Genomic DNA, 15,915 nt, shown 5'->3' on the forward strand with positions numbered 1-15,915 from the left:
AAACCCTGCCCTCTCTTGGTTTCTAAGACAACAGTCCCATTTTCCTACTCTCTGAAGATTCCTTCTTCCTCCAATCACTCCCTAAATACTTGAGAGATGGAAGTGTTCCTCATCCTTAGTGTTTCTAAGGGCTCAGACCATCTTTTTCATTATTCCATACATCCTTTGGGATGACCTCTCAAACTCATAGCTTCATCTACCACCATCTATTTTCAAACAAAATCTCTTTTGAGTTCCAAACAAATATTCCTAACTCAACCCAGATTTCCCACAGGTAGCCCAAATTAGATCTAAAAGTAAACTTGTCCACATCCTTCTTCTCCCTCAGTCAAAAGTCTCTTTCAACCTTTATTATCATATTATCTCATATTTACGGGCATTCAGTCCATAAACTTAGGCATTGCAATAACAATCCTTATTGCTGCAGAATGAACTCAGAAATTTCCAAGGAGTACAGATGTCCCATTGCTACCCCAGGCCTGCTAAGTCAGGATTTATGGAGGGGAAGATAAAGACTATTTTTTAAAGCCATTCTGATGCAACTATTCCCCAAACCAGGATTTGGTCACCACTCTGTGGAAAAACTCCCTCTCATCCCCTCTCTAAACGCACGCAATCTTTATCTTGTGTTCGCTACATCTTACATATCCTCTCAGTTTTTCTCCTCATATCTATTCACATTGCTATTGCTTATGTTTAGGGTTCCATAACTTGTTGCCTGGATTATTGCAATAGTTCCAAAATATGTGTATACATTTGATCCATTCTATCTTCCATTTTGTCCTTCACATTTGTCTGACTTATTTTCTCAAGAAAACACACACACACACACACACACACACACCTCCCTGATTAAGGCTTCAATCTCTCCCTACAGCTTTCAGGAGAAAGGGCCAAGCTTCTTGATTTCTCATGTAAGAATCATGGTTTGGCCTCCAAGTCTTTAACTTCATCTGCTTCTTCCTCATGTATACATGATACCCTGGTCCTGAAGAACAACTTGCAGTTCCTCAAATGTGTTGTATTTTCTTTACTGGTTGCTTGGCTTCTGCTGTTTCCCATTGCCTGCAAAGTTGTTCTTCCATTCCCTGTATTTCTAAGTTCTATTCATCCCTTAAGACCCAACACAAATAACATCTCTGCGGGGAAGCTTTCTCTGATACACTATGATTTAAATGTCCAATATCTGTGCTTACATGATAGTCTATGTGTATTGTTAACCCAGTTCTTAATCACTCTCTATTAAACCATTTGATACTCTTATTTTATTCTTCCTCTAGACCATGTGTTTCTTGAAAGCAGGAACCATGCCTAATATTTGCATCCCTGTTACCTAACAATATGAATGAAATAACCATCAGCCATAAAGGAAATGGACAAATATAAAGTGTTACAACAGTTTTCAACTGCCATTTACATGTATAAGTTAACACAAATAATTGTCAAAGTCCTGTTGATGTTCTTCTAGATTAAGCTATAGCATTTAAAAGCATTACTTTCTCTCCCACCTTCAAACTCAGAACGGTAGCATAACATGTTGGTTAAGAAAATGGACTTTGGAGTCAGACTGTCTGGAGTCCTTCGCTCTGCTACTTATCAGCTGTGTGACTGTGGGCTAATTGCTTAACTTCTCTGTGTTGCCCCTTTTCTGTGTTGTTCAATCTGTAAAATGGAAATAAGACAACAACCTACTTCACTGGGTCGTTATAAGTTTCAGTTGAATGAATATAAGTGACATACAATATTTGGCAAATAAAAAACCAGTAATGATGCACTTCCCTATTAAGAATAAGACATGTGGGATACCTATAAATGCTGCAAAATGCATGTTTTCCACCTGAATATCATTTCATTTTTTTCTGCCATCCTTGCCATATGTCTAACTGTCTGCTTACTTTTTTCACGGTGTATTTCTTTAAATTATAACTACACAAACTCCTTGGAACTTGATAAACAATGAGAATTTATTCAGCAATTTAGTATCTTCTATTTTAATCCCACAATTCAGTATCTTCTGTATCATGTCATTTGATTATGTTTCCTTTCCTTCTCTAGTTCTTTCATAGTTTTATTTCTCAATTTTATACCAAAACCTTATTCTGGGGCACCTGGGTAACTCAGTATGTTAAGCGACTGCCTTTGGCTTGGGTCATGATCCTAGGGTCCTGGGATTGAGCCCCATGTCTGGCTCCTTGCTCAGTGGGGAAACTGCTTTTCCCTCTGCCTCTACCTGCTACTCTGCCAGCTTATGCTCTTCTCTTTCAAATAAATAAATACAAATTCTTTTTAAAAAAAAAAAATCTTTTTCTGAGTTCACTGAACAGAAACTAAAACTGTGTCTTACAAACACAACTATAGGGGGCCTGGGTAACTCAGTGGGTTAAAGCCTCTGCCTTTGGCTCAGGTCATGATCTCAGGGTCCTGGGATCAAACCCCACATTGGTCTCTCTGTTCAGCGGGGAGCCTACTTCCCCCACTCTTCTGCCTGCCTCTCTGCCTACTTGTGATCTCTGTCTGTCAAATAAATAAATAAAATCTTAAAAAAAAAAAGCACACACACAAGTATGCAGGCCTTAGGGAAACAACCCTGGTAAACATTACCATATCTTCATACTGGATATACATCAAAAACATATCATTAGGTTGTGCTCAAGTAAACAGATCTAATGATCCCCCTTTCAACCAATACATTAACTGGGACAGGAGAGATGATCTCACTTCTAAAATATGTATAGATATATCTGAAGAGTTCTTATATGTACTTACAGTTGTAGGAAAATGCTCTACTCTCTGTTCTTATGTAGTGTTCTTATGTGGTCACAGAAGCCTAACTCATAGAATCTTGGGGTTAGAAGGGTCAATAGTCTCTCATACAATTCCATGAACAGTGAAGCAATACTGATCCCAACTGAACAAGACTTTTCTGATCCTTTTGTTTTTGTTGTTCTAATGCTTTTGTTTCATTGTCATTGTCTTTCCCAGGCTTCAGATTTCACTTTTCCTTCCAATTAGTTCCTGCCCCTTATTCTCCTGCCCCAGTCTTCCTCCTTATCCCTCAAATACTGATTCTTCATAATTCCATCAGAGTTGTCTTTTTGATGACACTGAATTGCTGACCAAACCTTAACTAGGTCCCCATTACCTACAGAATAACATGCAAACTTTTCAGATGACATATGAGATATTTGAAGAAAAGCCAGTCTAGGATCTGGCTCAGTTCACCTTTTGAGTTAATCTCCACCATATCCAGTCTTCTTCTGCCAAACGCTATGATTCTCATTCCCTGGATGCCTCCTGCCTTTCTCGCAGGTATATTCTTCACTCATGCTTTTCCTTTCCCTGGCAATGTTTTTTCTTCATGCCTTCCAGTCGAAAGCCTACTCTTTATCAAATCCTAGTATGAAGGCTACCTCTTCTGTGAAATTTTCCTTGACATCCTTGTATTCCTTGTCTTGGTGACAGTCTCTTCCTCATGTGTGCTCCTATCATGCTTTGTCCTACACCATAGAATTGGGTACATTGTGCTACAGAAATTCACTCTGACAAGTTGCCTCCTCACTGTGTTGAAAGCTCATGCAAAACAATGATTACCCACCTATGAATCTCAGCAGCAAGTAAAGGATTTTATACCTAAGTGGGATCTGAAAAGTACAATTTAATTTGGAGGCATCTCTGGTTATATCATTTTAGGGAGAGTAATCCCAGTTTATCTTAATAGATAATGTTAATTCAGGATGATTTACTGAGTATGAAACATGAAGTTGAGTGAATGATTATAAAATATGTTTCTTGCCAAATTTAAATTCAGTAAAATTATTTCCAAAGGAAACTTGGATTTATGTTCTCAATTACTGGCTCAGTAATGACAGTTTTTAAAAAAAAGAACACAATGAAACAGAGAACTTGCCAACTAGGACAAAATGAAATTCTCAGTGGTTCTTACAGTAAATCACCCACAGAACTTGATGTGAAGACTTATCTGCATAATGAACAATTTCAGGGTTGCAGGGCCAATATTATAAGCACATCAGAGGCTGAGTCATACTAAAAATAACAGTATCAAACTAAAAAGTTGCTTTTAAGAACAATAATTCATTTTTAAAAATTAGCACCTTTGGTACTGAAGAAAATTCAGAAAGCACACAAACAAAAAACTCTAATGCTTCCAACATAATAGGCTCTGCTAAACAGGTTTCTTTAGCAAGTTCTAAATGTCTCCTATTAAAGGAAGAACTCAGGAAAACCAAAAGGGCCTCAAACACATAAAGAGTGTGACTGAGCAATTATCTAGAAAATGGAAGTTTAAATTAAAAATTTCTCCCATTATCTGGTTTTTTTTGGTTCAAACATTTACTCCTTGAAGGAAAAGCGTCTATCTTGTGCTTTTATCTTACACACGCACCAAACACTGTGTTCCACACATCGAACTCACCGTTCAATAATTACATTTTACTTAATGAGATACCAGGCTGAATTTCTCCACCTCACATTTCAAGTACAGATACAAGAAAATCCTTTTTTCTAAGTCTAAAACATTGAGAAGTGGTCCATAATTATGGGCTGGATTATGGTTCACCAAAATTCCTGTTTGGGAGCCCCAATACCTAGTACCTCAGAATGTGGCTAGAGGCAGAGCCTTTGTTTTACAAAGTCACTAAGTGAAAATGGAGTCATTAGACCAGACCTTAATCCATTTGACTGGTAAGAAGGGATTAGGACACAGACATCATGCACAGAGGAAAGACCATGTGAGAACATAGCAAGGCAGCCATCCCCAAGCCAAAGAAAGAGGACTAAGAAGAAATCAACCCTGTAGACACCTTGATCTTGACCTTCGGGCCTCTGGGACTGAAAGAAATAAATTTCTGTTGTTTAAGCACCCCCGGTCTCTGGCATTTTGTTATGGCAGCGTTTATAAACTAATATAGCCCACAAATCATGAGAATTAATTTGAAAGCTCACTATCAGAAGATGTAACTATTAAATATGGCCCATGTGCTTAGATCTATACCACATAATTTCCTTGTCTTTTTGTTATAAGAGAGGGAGAGAAAATTTACTCTTCATTTTGAAACTTTACTAAAATTTGCCTATAACCAACTTGAGGTTGGGTAGGAAGCTTCTAAGGAAAAATATCAAGGACGTTTAAAAAATTAAGAACAAGGCAGAGGATCATAGGGGGAGAGAGGAAAAAATTAAACAAGATGAAACCAGAGAAGGAGACAAACCATAAGAAACTCTTAATCTTAGGAAACAAACTGAGGGTTGCTGGAGGGGGTGGGGGGGATGGGGTAACCTGGTGATGGCCTTTGGGAAGGGCATGTGCTGCAATGTGAACTGGGTATTATATAAGACTGATGAATCACACATCTGTACCCCTGAAATAAATAACACCATTATATGTTAATTGAATTTAAATTAAAAATAAATAAATAAATAAAGTTACCCCAAAATAAAAATAAATAAAATAAATAAAAGTCTGGAAAAAAATATGTTCACAGGATCTGGGGAGTATTATTGTGAAAAACCAATCAGACAACAATCAGGAGAATCTCAAAATTCCACAATTATTGCAAAAGTGATCAATTCTTACCATCCCATTCCAGGTTAGTTCTATCTGGCAAGTTTGGATGTACCAGTCAGGTCCCCTCAAGCAGGGTCACACCTTGTGCTCACCCCCCACCTCCAACCCCTCTCCAGGTTCACCTTCCAGGTGGTTTCTCCACCCCCAGCTGGCCTGGACTGGGTAGGGGGGTGGGGGGTACTGAAAATAAGGAGCCCAACTAAAACACTCTGTGCCTTTGTCCTTTAATGTGAAGTCAAAACTAGGGGCAAATGGTAAGATACTTTAATACTAAGTACAGAAGATGCAAAGATTGTTTTCTAGGAACCTGGAAGAGCCCCAGACCAGCCTCCCACCCCCATCCTACACTCACCTGAGAAACCATGGTGGGGAGAACCCAGCAGCCCAGCTTTACACATGCCACTTTTCACATCTCCTCAATCTCTCTCTCTCAGTAGGTACAGCTGGAGACAGTTGCACTGACTGGGGGAACAAAAAGAGCCTAAGATTTAATAAAACTATGTGTTTTCTAGTTCATCTCCCATCTTCACACAAATTTTAATTTCTGGCCTTCCAATACCACTGCCTCTACTTTCTTTTTTTCTCTTCTAGTTCTGCTGATTCTTCTCTCCCCACCCTGCCACCTCCAGTCCTGTTACAACACATCCTGTGTTCATCAAAAATTTCCAGAACTTTCCCTACCTTGAAAAGGTCAATTTTCTTTCTCCAGGGAGAGGGTGCACCCACACACTTAAATCACTAAAAGTTAAAGTGACTCACCTATATTACAGATACAAGAACAACTATGCTGAAAGAGCAGAAGAATAAAGAGGTTAAGGAAAAAATCAAGCATAAAGGGACTAGGAGTAGTAACTTCACTTTCCTTCCCTCCTTCCTTCCTTCCTTCCTTCCTTTCTTCCTTCCTTCCTTTTATACTTTCCTGGAAACACAAAATTATGAAAAGAAGCTTAAATCTTCCTCCTTGTAGCCTGCAGGTCTGAATGGAAGTCAGCAGCCTGTATTTAAAAAATTTGTTGAAGAGCTGCTTTCATGACTTAGGACACAAAGAGTACAACAACAACAAAATTCTCATTCTTAATATTAAGAAGCTGCCTATGTAAATAGTAAGATCACTGTGTATTTTATTGGTCAGATAGCAGGTTTGGGCACCCTCACCACACACACACACACACACACACACACACACACACCATTTGTACACACCACAGAATCATAATTAAAAAATGACTGACTTGAAAATGTTCTTCATTTGAGAATGGTGGAGCATTTCTACAATATTAATTGAGCTGTTAGGCAAGAGTTACATTGGTAAGCATTTCAGGAATTCAGCTCATTATGCAAAATGAAATAGAAATAAAAGTTTTTAAAAATAGCATTGACATCCCAACACAAGTCCATGCTAGTGGCAATGGGGGAAATTTTGCAAAAAATGTGCTTTTACTGTGTAGTAATCAAAATTTGGGCAGACATTGTTATTCATAGTCAATGCATGAAAACATTGGAATCAATTTATTTCACATATTTAAAATATAAAAAATACAATAATAAAAAGTACAGTGGTTTAATTCTATCATATTTTAAAACCATGTACATTCAAGTACATGATTTGTAGGGAATCCATAACTAGAATCTAGTTGATTGTAGAGTTTTGCCTAAGATTAATATAATGACTTCAGCTCATAAATTTGCACAAAGGTGACATTAGCTTCTTAAATAAAGGAGAACTGAATTCAGAATGTTAGCTACTCACCAATTTATAATCAATAAAATTTATAAAGCATGAATCTTATTAAAGTTCTTAGAATATTGCCATTATCTTGGTTAGTATTTATGGAATGCATACTTTGTGTCACAAGTTACAGTAGAAATTTTTAATGTCATATCTCATTTCATCCTTCATCTTTCATTAATATGTAATCTTTAATTAATATCTATGAGGAAAGTATTATCTTGAGCTTTAGAAATGATAAAACTCAAAGAAATTATATGACTTCCCCCAACATCATGTAATTAGTAACAATTAATATAATGAAAAATATTTTCTCTTTAATAAAAAACATTCAGTAAAATGTACACTAAAATAATCAAAATGAATTCTCTGTTAAATTCAACAGAAAATTACTGAATGAGATCATGAACCTGTTTACAGATAAATACTGAGTAAAAGAGCTTAATGCATGGTTTCATTTTAAAAGTATACAATTTCTTGGGGCACTTGGGTGGTTCAGCCATTTAAGCACCCAACTCTTGATTTCAGTTCAGGTCATGATCTCAGGGTCCTGAGCTCAAACCATGCACTGGGCTCTGCTCTGAGCATGGAGCCTGCTTTAGATTCTCTCTCTCTCCCTTTCCCTCTGCCCCACCCTCTTGTGTACTCTCTTTCTAATAAAAGAAAAAAAAGGCAAAAGTATACAATTTCTTAAAATATAAACTGAATTCTATAAGAAAGCAAAGAAAGTAATATTTGCAGACTTTTTCCTGCAAAGAGTGCAGACCAACCACAAAGTTAGAGGGTACGTTCCCAAGACCACACTCATTTCTGCCACCAAGTTCAAACCCTTGGTTCAGTAATTAGCTAGGACCCACAGAACTCACTGAAAGCTATTATACTCAGGATTATGGTTTACTACAGGAAAACTATACAGATTAGAATCACCAACCAAGGGAAAAAGTGCATAGGGCAGAGTGTAGGAAGGAGAAGGACTAAATGCAGAGTTTCTGTTGTCTTCCTGACGAGACAGGACAAGTTACTCTCTTGGTGTGAATGTATATACATAAGGAGTACTGTCAGTGAGGGAGACTCACCTAAGCTTTGCAGCCAGAGTTTTTAACTGGGCTTCATCAATTTGACTGATTGCCTACATTGTTAATCTCAGTTTCCATGTTGACCCAAAACACCCACCTTAGGTCACATTGTTGGTCCTTCTGGAGCAGCCAACACCTACCTTAAAACATATGGGTGTGGCCAGCCCTCCACTCTAAATTACACTGCTAGACTATTCAATATGATCCAAGGCCCCAAGCAAACAAAGACATTCTATCAAGCACAACATCCCTAGGACCCAAAGATTACCTACTAGAATAGCAAAGGGCAAAGGCCAGAACTTCTCTTTGGGCAAGGGAATCTTGACTATAAATTCTTTCCTACACACCGACTACATTTGGTTTAGAAAGTATCTAAATTTTTACTTACCCATTCTGAAATGATGAAAAGCCTGTGATTGCCCATCCCCATCTTCTGTTCTCTCACAAAAACCATGAGGCCTAGGAGACATGTCAATATTCTTCAGCCTTCCTATTGTCCCTTTCATATCATTATTATTTCTCTTCCTTTGGAGAGGTCTCCTTTTAGGAGGTTTATGCCAAACATCTCTGCACACCTACTTACTTTTTTTTTTTAATTATTATTATTTTTTTATTTGACAGACGGAGATCACAAGCAGACAGAGAGGCAGGCAGAGAGAGAGAGAGGGAAGCAGGCTCCTGGCTGAGCAGAGAGCCCGATGTGGGGATCGATCCCAGGACCCTGGGACCACGACCCGAGCCGAAGGCAGAGGCTTTAACCCACTGAGCGACCCAGGCGCCCCTGCACACCTACTTACTAACAAAATTTCTAACCATTTCCCACTTGTACTAATTTAGGACTGTTCTCAGTATTCCTTTCCATATTAAACCCACGAAGACAAAAGTTTTGTCTCTAAACTCATTAACCTATAACCAGATTAAAGCTACCTTTACTTTTTTCTTTATCCTAAAATGATGAGTCTAAAATCTTGAGCTCTGATAGATCATCTCTAACCACAACCTCTTATCCCTTTAGTTCATTACCTCTCTTCTTTCAGATAATAGGCTCTTTGGTCCCTTAATCATCGACCTTTATTCCATCTCTTCCATTTTCAAATCCAATGGACATCTTTCAGACCCTATGTTATTTGATCTTTGTTTTGAATTTGACACATTAATTCTGGTTCTTTGAAATGTTCCCATCCCTTGGCTTCAAGGATCCCACTCTCTACTACTTCTCCTGCCTTACTGACAATTTCCTTACTATCCTCCCTTACGAACTCCTGTTTCTCCACTCATTCCCTCGGATTCTTTCCTATTTTCTTCTCCCTTCATTCCCTTCCTGGGCTTGACATTGCCTTCAGAATACAGTCAAAATTACACAGCATAGAATATGGAAACTTGCATCATCTGAGTCTTATCTACGTTGAACTGAGTTCTGATTTCTTTTCCAGCTTTTCTTCAGATAACCTATTGTACACAAAGTGACAACCTTACCAGTTAATGTGAATTCTTCAGATGTTCCAGATTTTTTCTATCTCTATGTCTTTGTTCATGCTGCTCCCCCTGCACAGGCACTTTAAAAGAACTTATTAAACTTTGTGGCTCCAGAGGAGGAGCACTTTATTTGTTCAGTGCCAATGAGACCACTGGCCACAACTCTGACCACAATGATTGGCTCAGGAAAAGGGGAATGACTCAGGTGAGGTCAATTAAGACCCGGAAAATTCAGTTCTGGGATATGGAGCCTCTGGGAAAGCAAATTCTCTCTCTTCTCCTAGTCCGTTTTGGCTTTGGGGGCCACCATAAATAGTCTGAAAATGTAGCTGATCCAGAGGAAACAAAGTGATAGATAGATATTGGAGGTATCATCTGAGCCCAGGGCAAAACTACCACTGATGCTAGACCTTGTCAGCTTATGTGATGAAATAAATTTTCTTTGCACATAAACTAGTTTGGATTTATTTTTTCACTCTGTATAAGAGGAAATCTAAAAACTGATACTATGCTCAACATATATTTGTCAAATGAATGGAAATGGTAAAGTTAGGAGATTAATGATCCCATAGGACTAATCTGAGAATTAAAGGATTTACCAATCTGAAGCATCAAACACAGTGCCTAGCAAAAGGCAAATACTCAAAACTTTCCTTATGTTTCTGTGCTCCTAGCCCTTTCCCTTTCCCCACAAAATCCACACAACTCAATTCAAAACTGTTGCCTGCACTTGATTTTATAGTTTAAGAAAATACATATTCTTAAATATTTCAGTTATTAAATCATAGACTTTTCTCCATAAATCCTTTCCTCCTATTAAAGACTACAAGTTTAAACACATTCTTTTACACAGCATCTTAAAATGTTTTGTCTATATCCATGCAAAAATGTGATATATAAGGTTAAATATTATTAGATCTGACTTTATATTAAAAATTTCTGCGTATTAGAAAACACCATAACAAAATTTTAAAACATACTAAACTTGGGAAACTGCCCAATATATGTAAACACAGAGTATCTTAAAATCTTACAAATCATTAAGAAAAGGACAAATACCATACTGAAAACAAAATATGTGTTAGATATAAACCGTCTATTTGCAAAAGAATAACTACAAGTGACCATTAATTATATTTTTAATATCAACAAACTATTCAAAGGCATATATGTGCATTAAATCAACAAAATATGAATTTCTCCCTTATATTGGTAAGTTGGAGAAAGGATCAGAGAAATACATATTCATATGTTCTGAGGGCACAAGAGTAAGTTATTAGGATGGTAACTTACAATTTACAGAAAACTTTTAAAAATATATAACCTATGGTCCCATAATTCCACTTCCAAAAATTTATATTTAGAAATTAATCATAGAAATCACAAAGAATTAGAAATAATGATATAAATGTAACAAGTCTTTATAACAGTATGAAAAATTAAAAATAGAATAATTTTATATAATTAATAATTATATAATTAAACAATAATAATCTATTATTTATTTATTATCAAATGGTATACTTAGTTTCACAAACATTGTCTCACTTATCCTTTATTCTATAGATTTAAAAATTGGATTCAGATACATTAAGCATCTTGGTCAAAACCATAAAGCTATTAAGTTGCAGATTCAGAATTGAAGTCCAGTTATATTTGTTTCCAAAACCTATAATCTTTACTACTATTTTTTCATTTTCTTGTCTAAATTCTTGACTAGTCATATGAAGTTATATATAATGCATCTCTTAAAAGTGATATAAAGGGGCATTAATGACATAGAAAAATGTTTATATTTGTGTTAGTTAAAAAAAGCATATAGTAAGACTTTACATAGAGAATTATTTTCTTCTTAACAAAATAAAGTATGGGCCTCTGTTCTCAAAAAATATTCTGTGATAAAATGTCCTAAAAGATGGTTATCTTAGGGTGGTATAATTATACCTTGGAATATTTTTACTGCTTTACACTCTTATATTTTCTAAATGCACAGAAACTAACACATAGAGAATACATAGGAATATGTATTAGTTTTGCAGCCAAAAATTTATTTTAAGACTTCAATATGGCCAATATGGCCTCTTTTTGTGAGGTTTGAACAACCTAAAGCCTTTTAAAATAAAAAATTAAAATGTCCTCCCATTTAACATTCAAAAAAGTTTTTACAAAAGTACATAAAGCTAAATACAATAATAACTTAATGATTTCAAAAGTAAAGGATAAACCAATGAAAAATAAAAAGCTGAAAGTAAACAAAAGAAAGATTGTTGATACTTTGCGAGCAAACCCTTTTAAAATCCTTTTGTTCTCTGTTTCAGGCTGAGGCACTTTTTCTTGAGGGAGGGCCCAAGACTCGCTTCTGGGAATAAGAACTGGAGCCTCCCCAATTAGTCTGCTCTCCAAGATAGTTTACAAATACAATATAATCTGCAGGAGAACTCTGAAATGAGCAAGACATTTTAATTTTGACTGCTGGACTCCTACGTACAGATTGTATCCCAGAGTAGAAATAATAGATTAATTTTTCCTATGATTCAAAATAATATATAAATATTTTTTTTTTTTTTTTTTTTTTTTAATACAAACAGTTGCTCTTTATTAATACCTTCAACCCAGATCAAAAAAATAAGTCATATTTTCTCCAAAAATTTTATATCATCTGATAGGTCAGATATAAAAAAATAAAAAAAAAAAAAAAAAATTAAAAAAAAAAAGGATAAAAAGTCGTGTTTGGAAAAGTAGATTTTCTTTGAAATTTGCATTTAAATGAAAATATTTGCTGATAGTTTTAAAACTTTAAATGTAATTTTATATAAATATTTTTATTGCAAAAATAAGTGAGGATACAACCAATTGAATTAAAATAGAATCTCTAATGCTGAACTGAACATAGAATTCCTGCTTAGATTACCTTAATGTTGGGAACCTTATAATTCTAAAATCAGGTTTTCAACTTTTGTAGAACAGTGATAGAAAGCAAGTTTAACATGATTTTTGCAATATTTATACATTTTGGGGGCACCTGAGTAGCTTAATCATCAAATGTCTACCTTCAGCTCAGGTCATGATGCCAGGCTCTGGGATTGAGCCCCACATCGTGCTCTCTGCTCAGCCGGAGCCTGCTTCTCCTCTCCCTCTCTATTCCCCCGGCTTATGCTCTTTCTCTCTCTCTCTCTGTCAAATAAATAAATAAAATCTTTTAAAAAATTTATACATTTTCTTTGAAATTTTGCAAAGGGGTTCTATTACTTTTTTTTAAATGTTCTCAGAAGTCTTAGTATTTTAAACTACTTGAAAAAAATACTTTAATATATGTTTATAAAAAATTAATAAAAAAATACTTTAAAACTAAACAAGAAAAATGTTATTATAGTCCTCACAGACCAGTGACAAACCACAGTCAAAGGTGGGCAGAGGAATGTAGGTAGAGAAGGTAGAAAGAACACAAGAAAGAGAGAGAGTAGAACAAATTGAATGGGAGGGGGTGGAGATAAAAGAGCAAATAAATTATTTATAAATAAGGAAAAATAATCATGGAAGGTTTTATGATACAAATAAGACTGTTGTAGATATCTCTTTTGTTATTTTCTTTTTGGTACCATGTAGAGAAAGAAGGTGAAATTTTAAAAGAGGGTAGGGAGAAAGAGCAAAGACGTGTGTGGTACGTTTTATGTCCGTTATATCATTAAGGAATAAACCACTTTTAATGAGACTGTGTTAAGGCGTAACCTCATTCAATCTTCCCCACAGGCTTAGGAAAGAGGTATTATTATCTCCTTTTTATAGATGAAAAAAAAACTGACACTCAGATAAAGTAATCTGACAAATTTACTTAGGTAGTGAGAGGTTAATTTTCCTTTTCCTTTCAAAGCCAGGATCTTTCTACTGCTCCTCACAACATAACAGAATCAAAAGCTATACATGAACTTCATGGGCAGAAGCCAAGCAGAGTGAATATCCTGTCTGTGACTCAAGACAAATCTGATAGTCTGCTAAGAGATAAACAATCTTTAGATTGTTTGAAAATGAGTAACATAGCAGGATACCATGGTGGGAAGAATTTTTGCTTCAAAAGTAAAATTAAAGGTGAATAGTTAATGAAAATATAAAGATCATTATAAAGGGTTCCACTGTCTTATTTGGGTTCTCCCAAAAGGAGAACAAACAAAGACATAAGGAGTATTTTGGTATAAGTTGTTTATTTAGCAAGTATAAGGAGTTTATTTAGCAAGTAACCCTATAAAGTATGATGGGGAAGTAAAACAAAAAAAGAAAAAAAGTTAATATGGTAGTGAATGGGGTCACTGCTCCTGGACACTGGGTAGCTACCCTTGGGTAGCTCTGAGAGCAGATGGAACTGATGTAGAACTCACAACAGAATTGTCTCTTCCATGGGTAAGGAAGCTAGGGTATTTATCTGCAACACTCATCTCTCACCGATTAATGGTTATTCTGTGTCTTTATATCCCTGTCACTTTCACTCTGCCCCCAAATGGGCTGAGCTCATACTTGAGACCAGAGAAAGTCTCCAGGCAGAGGGACACAAATGCTTGAGGTAAGATGTTATTAGCATATAAAGGAACTCTCCATGAAGTTGCAGGTGACCTGAAGGCTGAGGGAATGAGTACAGACAGGACATCAACCGATTTGGCCATAGGGACCAATAAATAATACCATGTGTGTCTGTGCATGTGTGTTTTACTTCAGTTTAAAAAAACAAACAAACAAAATAAAACACAGTTTCAGAAGTATATCTCGGTAGAATAAAGTGAAGAGAAAAATATTTGCTTACTTGTATACATCCTCCTACCACTTGGTGGCAATATAGCAAAGTCTAGATGGAAGAGAAGAGAAGAGAAAAGAGAAGAGAAGAGAAGAGAAGAGAAGAGAAGAGAAGAGAAGAGAAGAGAAGAGAAGAGAAGACAAGAGAAAAGAAGAGAAGAGAAGAGAAGAGAAAGAAAGGAAGGAGAGAAAGAAAGGAAGTAAGAAAGAAAGGAAGGAAAGCAGACAGAGTAGAAAAGACTAACTTGAAGTGACACAAATATGTCATGATAATGGTTACAAAACAACTTCCTCAAAATGTGCCCTTTTCCAGTTGGAGATTAAGCTACTACTACTATATTGTAGGGTTTTCAGCAAGGTTTTCTCGAATGCTTCCCTTCTATCCCTGGCCCTGACCATTTTTACACCTATTACAGTCGCAAAATTACTATTACAGTTCACTGAAACTATTGAATTAATACTTAACCCACTTTCTTTGTATGTCTCTTTACTCTTTGCTGCTACTTGAGGCCTGATTTTTCTCTTTATATTGGCATTCTTTATAGAAACAGAAAGATCTTTCTTTTCAGTAAGAGAGGAGCTGTTTTCCTAACCAAAATGCTGTCCAGGAATTATAAATGCTGATAACCTTTTTTTTTTTTTTGTATTCTTGTTATACTCACATTTATTCTTAATCTACTTACAATGATTCATTTAAAAACCTGTTAAGTAAATGTAATTAAAAGCTTGTATAAAACACCACCTTTGTTTTTGAACTAAATGTAAAATTAAATATTGGTGAATTGTTATTAATTCTTAAAGGACTGACATACTCTCACACTCAACTTCTACTTCCTTTTTGGTTTCCTCCTACTGATTAGGTGTTTTCCATACTGGGCTCTCTTCTTTCTTTCCTCACTTTTTAAGTGTTGTTATTATCCAGGGTTCTATGTCCAAACTTCTATTTTCCCTCAGCCTAGTCATTTCCCCTAAACAATCTCATTCTTAACTAATGTTCATCATCTCCTTCCACTTACTGACAATTCCTAGACTTATATTCCTAGCCTTATCTCTCCCCAAAGCTCCAGTTTTATTTTGTGATTGCCTATTAAACATCTCCACTGGAGGTCCCACACACTGCAAATTCAACATGTCTAGAAGGTAATTTATTGTTTTTAAAAAGATTTTATTTAGTTATTTGAGAGAGAGAGAAGTAGTGAGAAAGAGCATGAGCAGGGGTGTGAGAAGAGGGAGAAGCAGGCTCCCCACTGAGCAGGGAGTCCAATTTG

At 35.9% G+C, this 15,915-nt stretch overlaps 1 long non-coding RNA gene across 1 annotated transcript in view; it reads right to left on the minus strand.

The window, feature by feature from the left end:
* Positions 1 to 5,944: 5,944 nt before the first annotated feature.
* The window catches only part of LOC132001891 (uncharacterized), a 93,140-nt gene continuing 83,169 nt past the window's right edge, over positions 5,945 to 15,915 (minus strand). The window contains exon 5 of the long non-coding RNA XR_009399709.1: positions 5,945 to 6,046. This is a non-coding gene — a long non-coding RNA (uncharacterized LOC132001891). The remainder of the gene's footprint in view (positions 6,047 to 15,915) is intronic.

The sequence above is a fragment of the Mustela nigripes genome, chromosome 14, assembly GCF_022355385.1.
Source record: "Mustela nigripes isolate SB6536 chromosome 14, MUSNIG.SB6536, whole genome shotgun sequence".
NCBI classification, from domain to species: Eukaryota; Metazoa; Chordata; class Mammalia; order Carnivora; family Mustelidae; genus Mustela; species Mustela nigripes.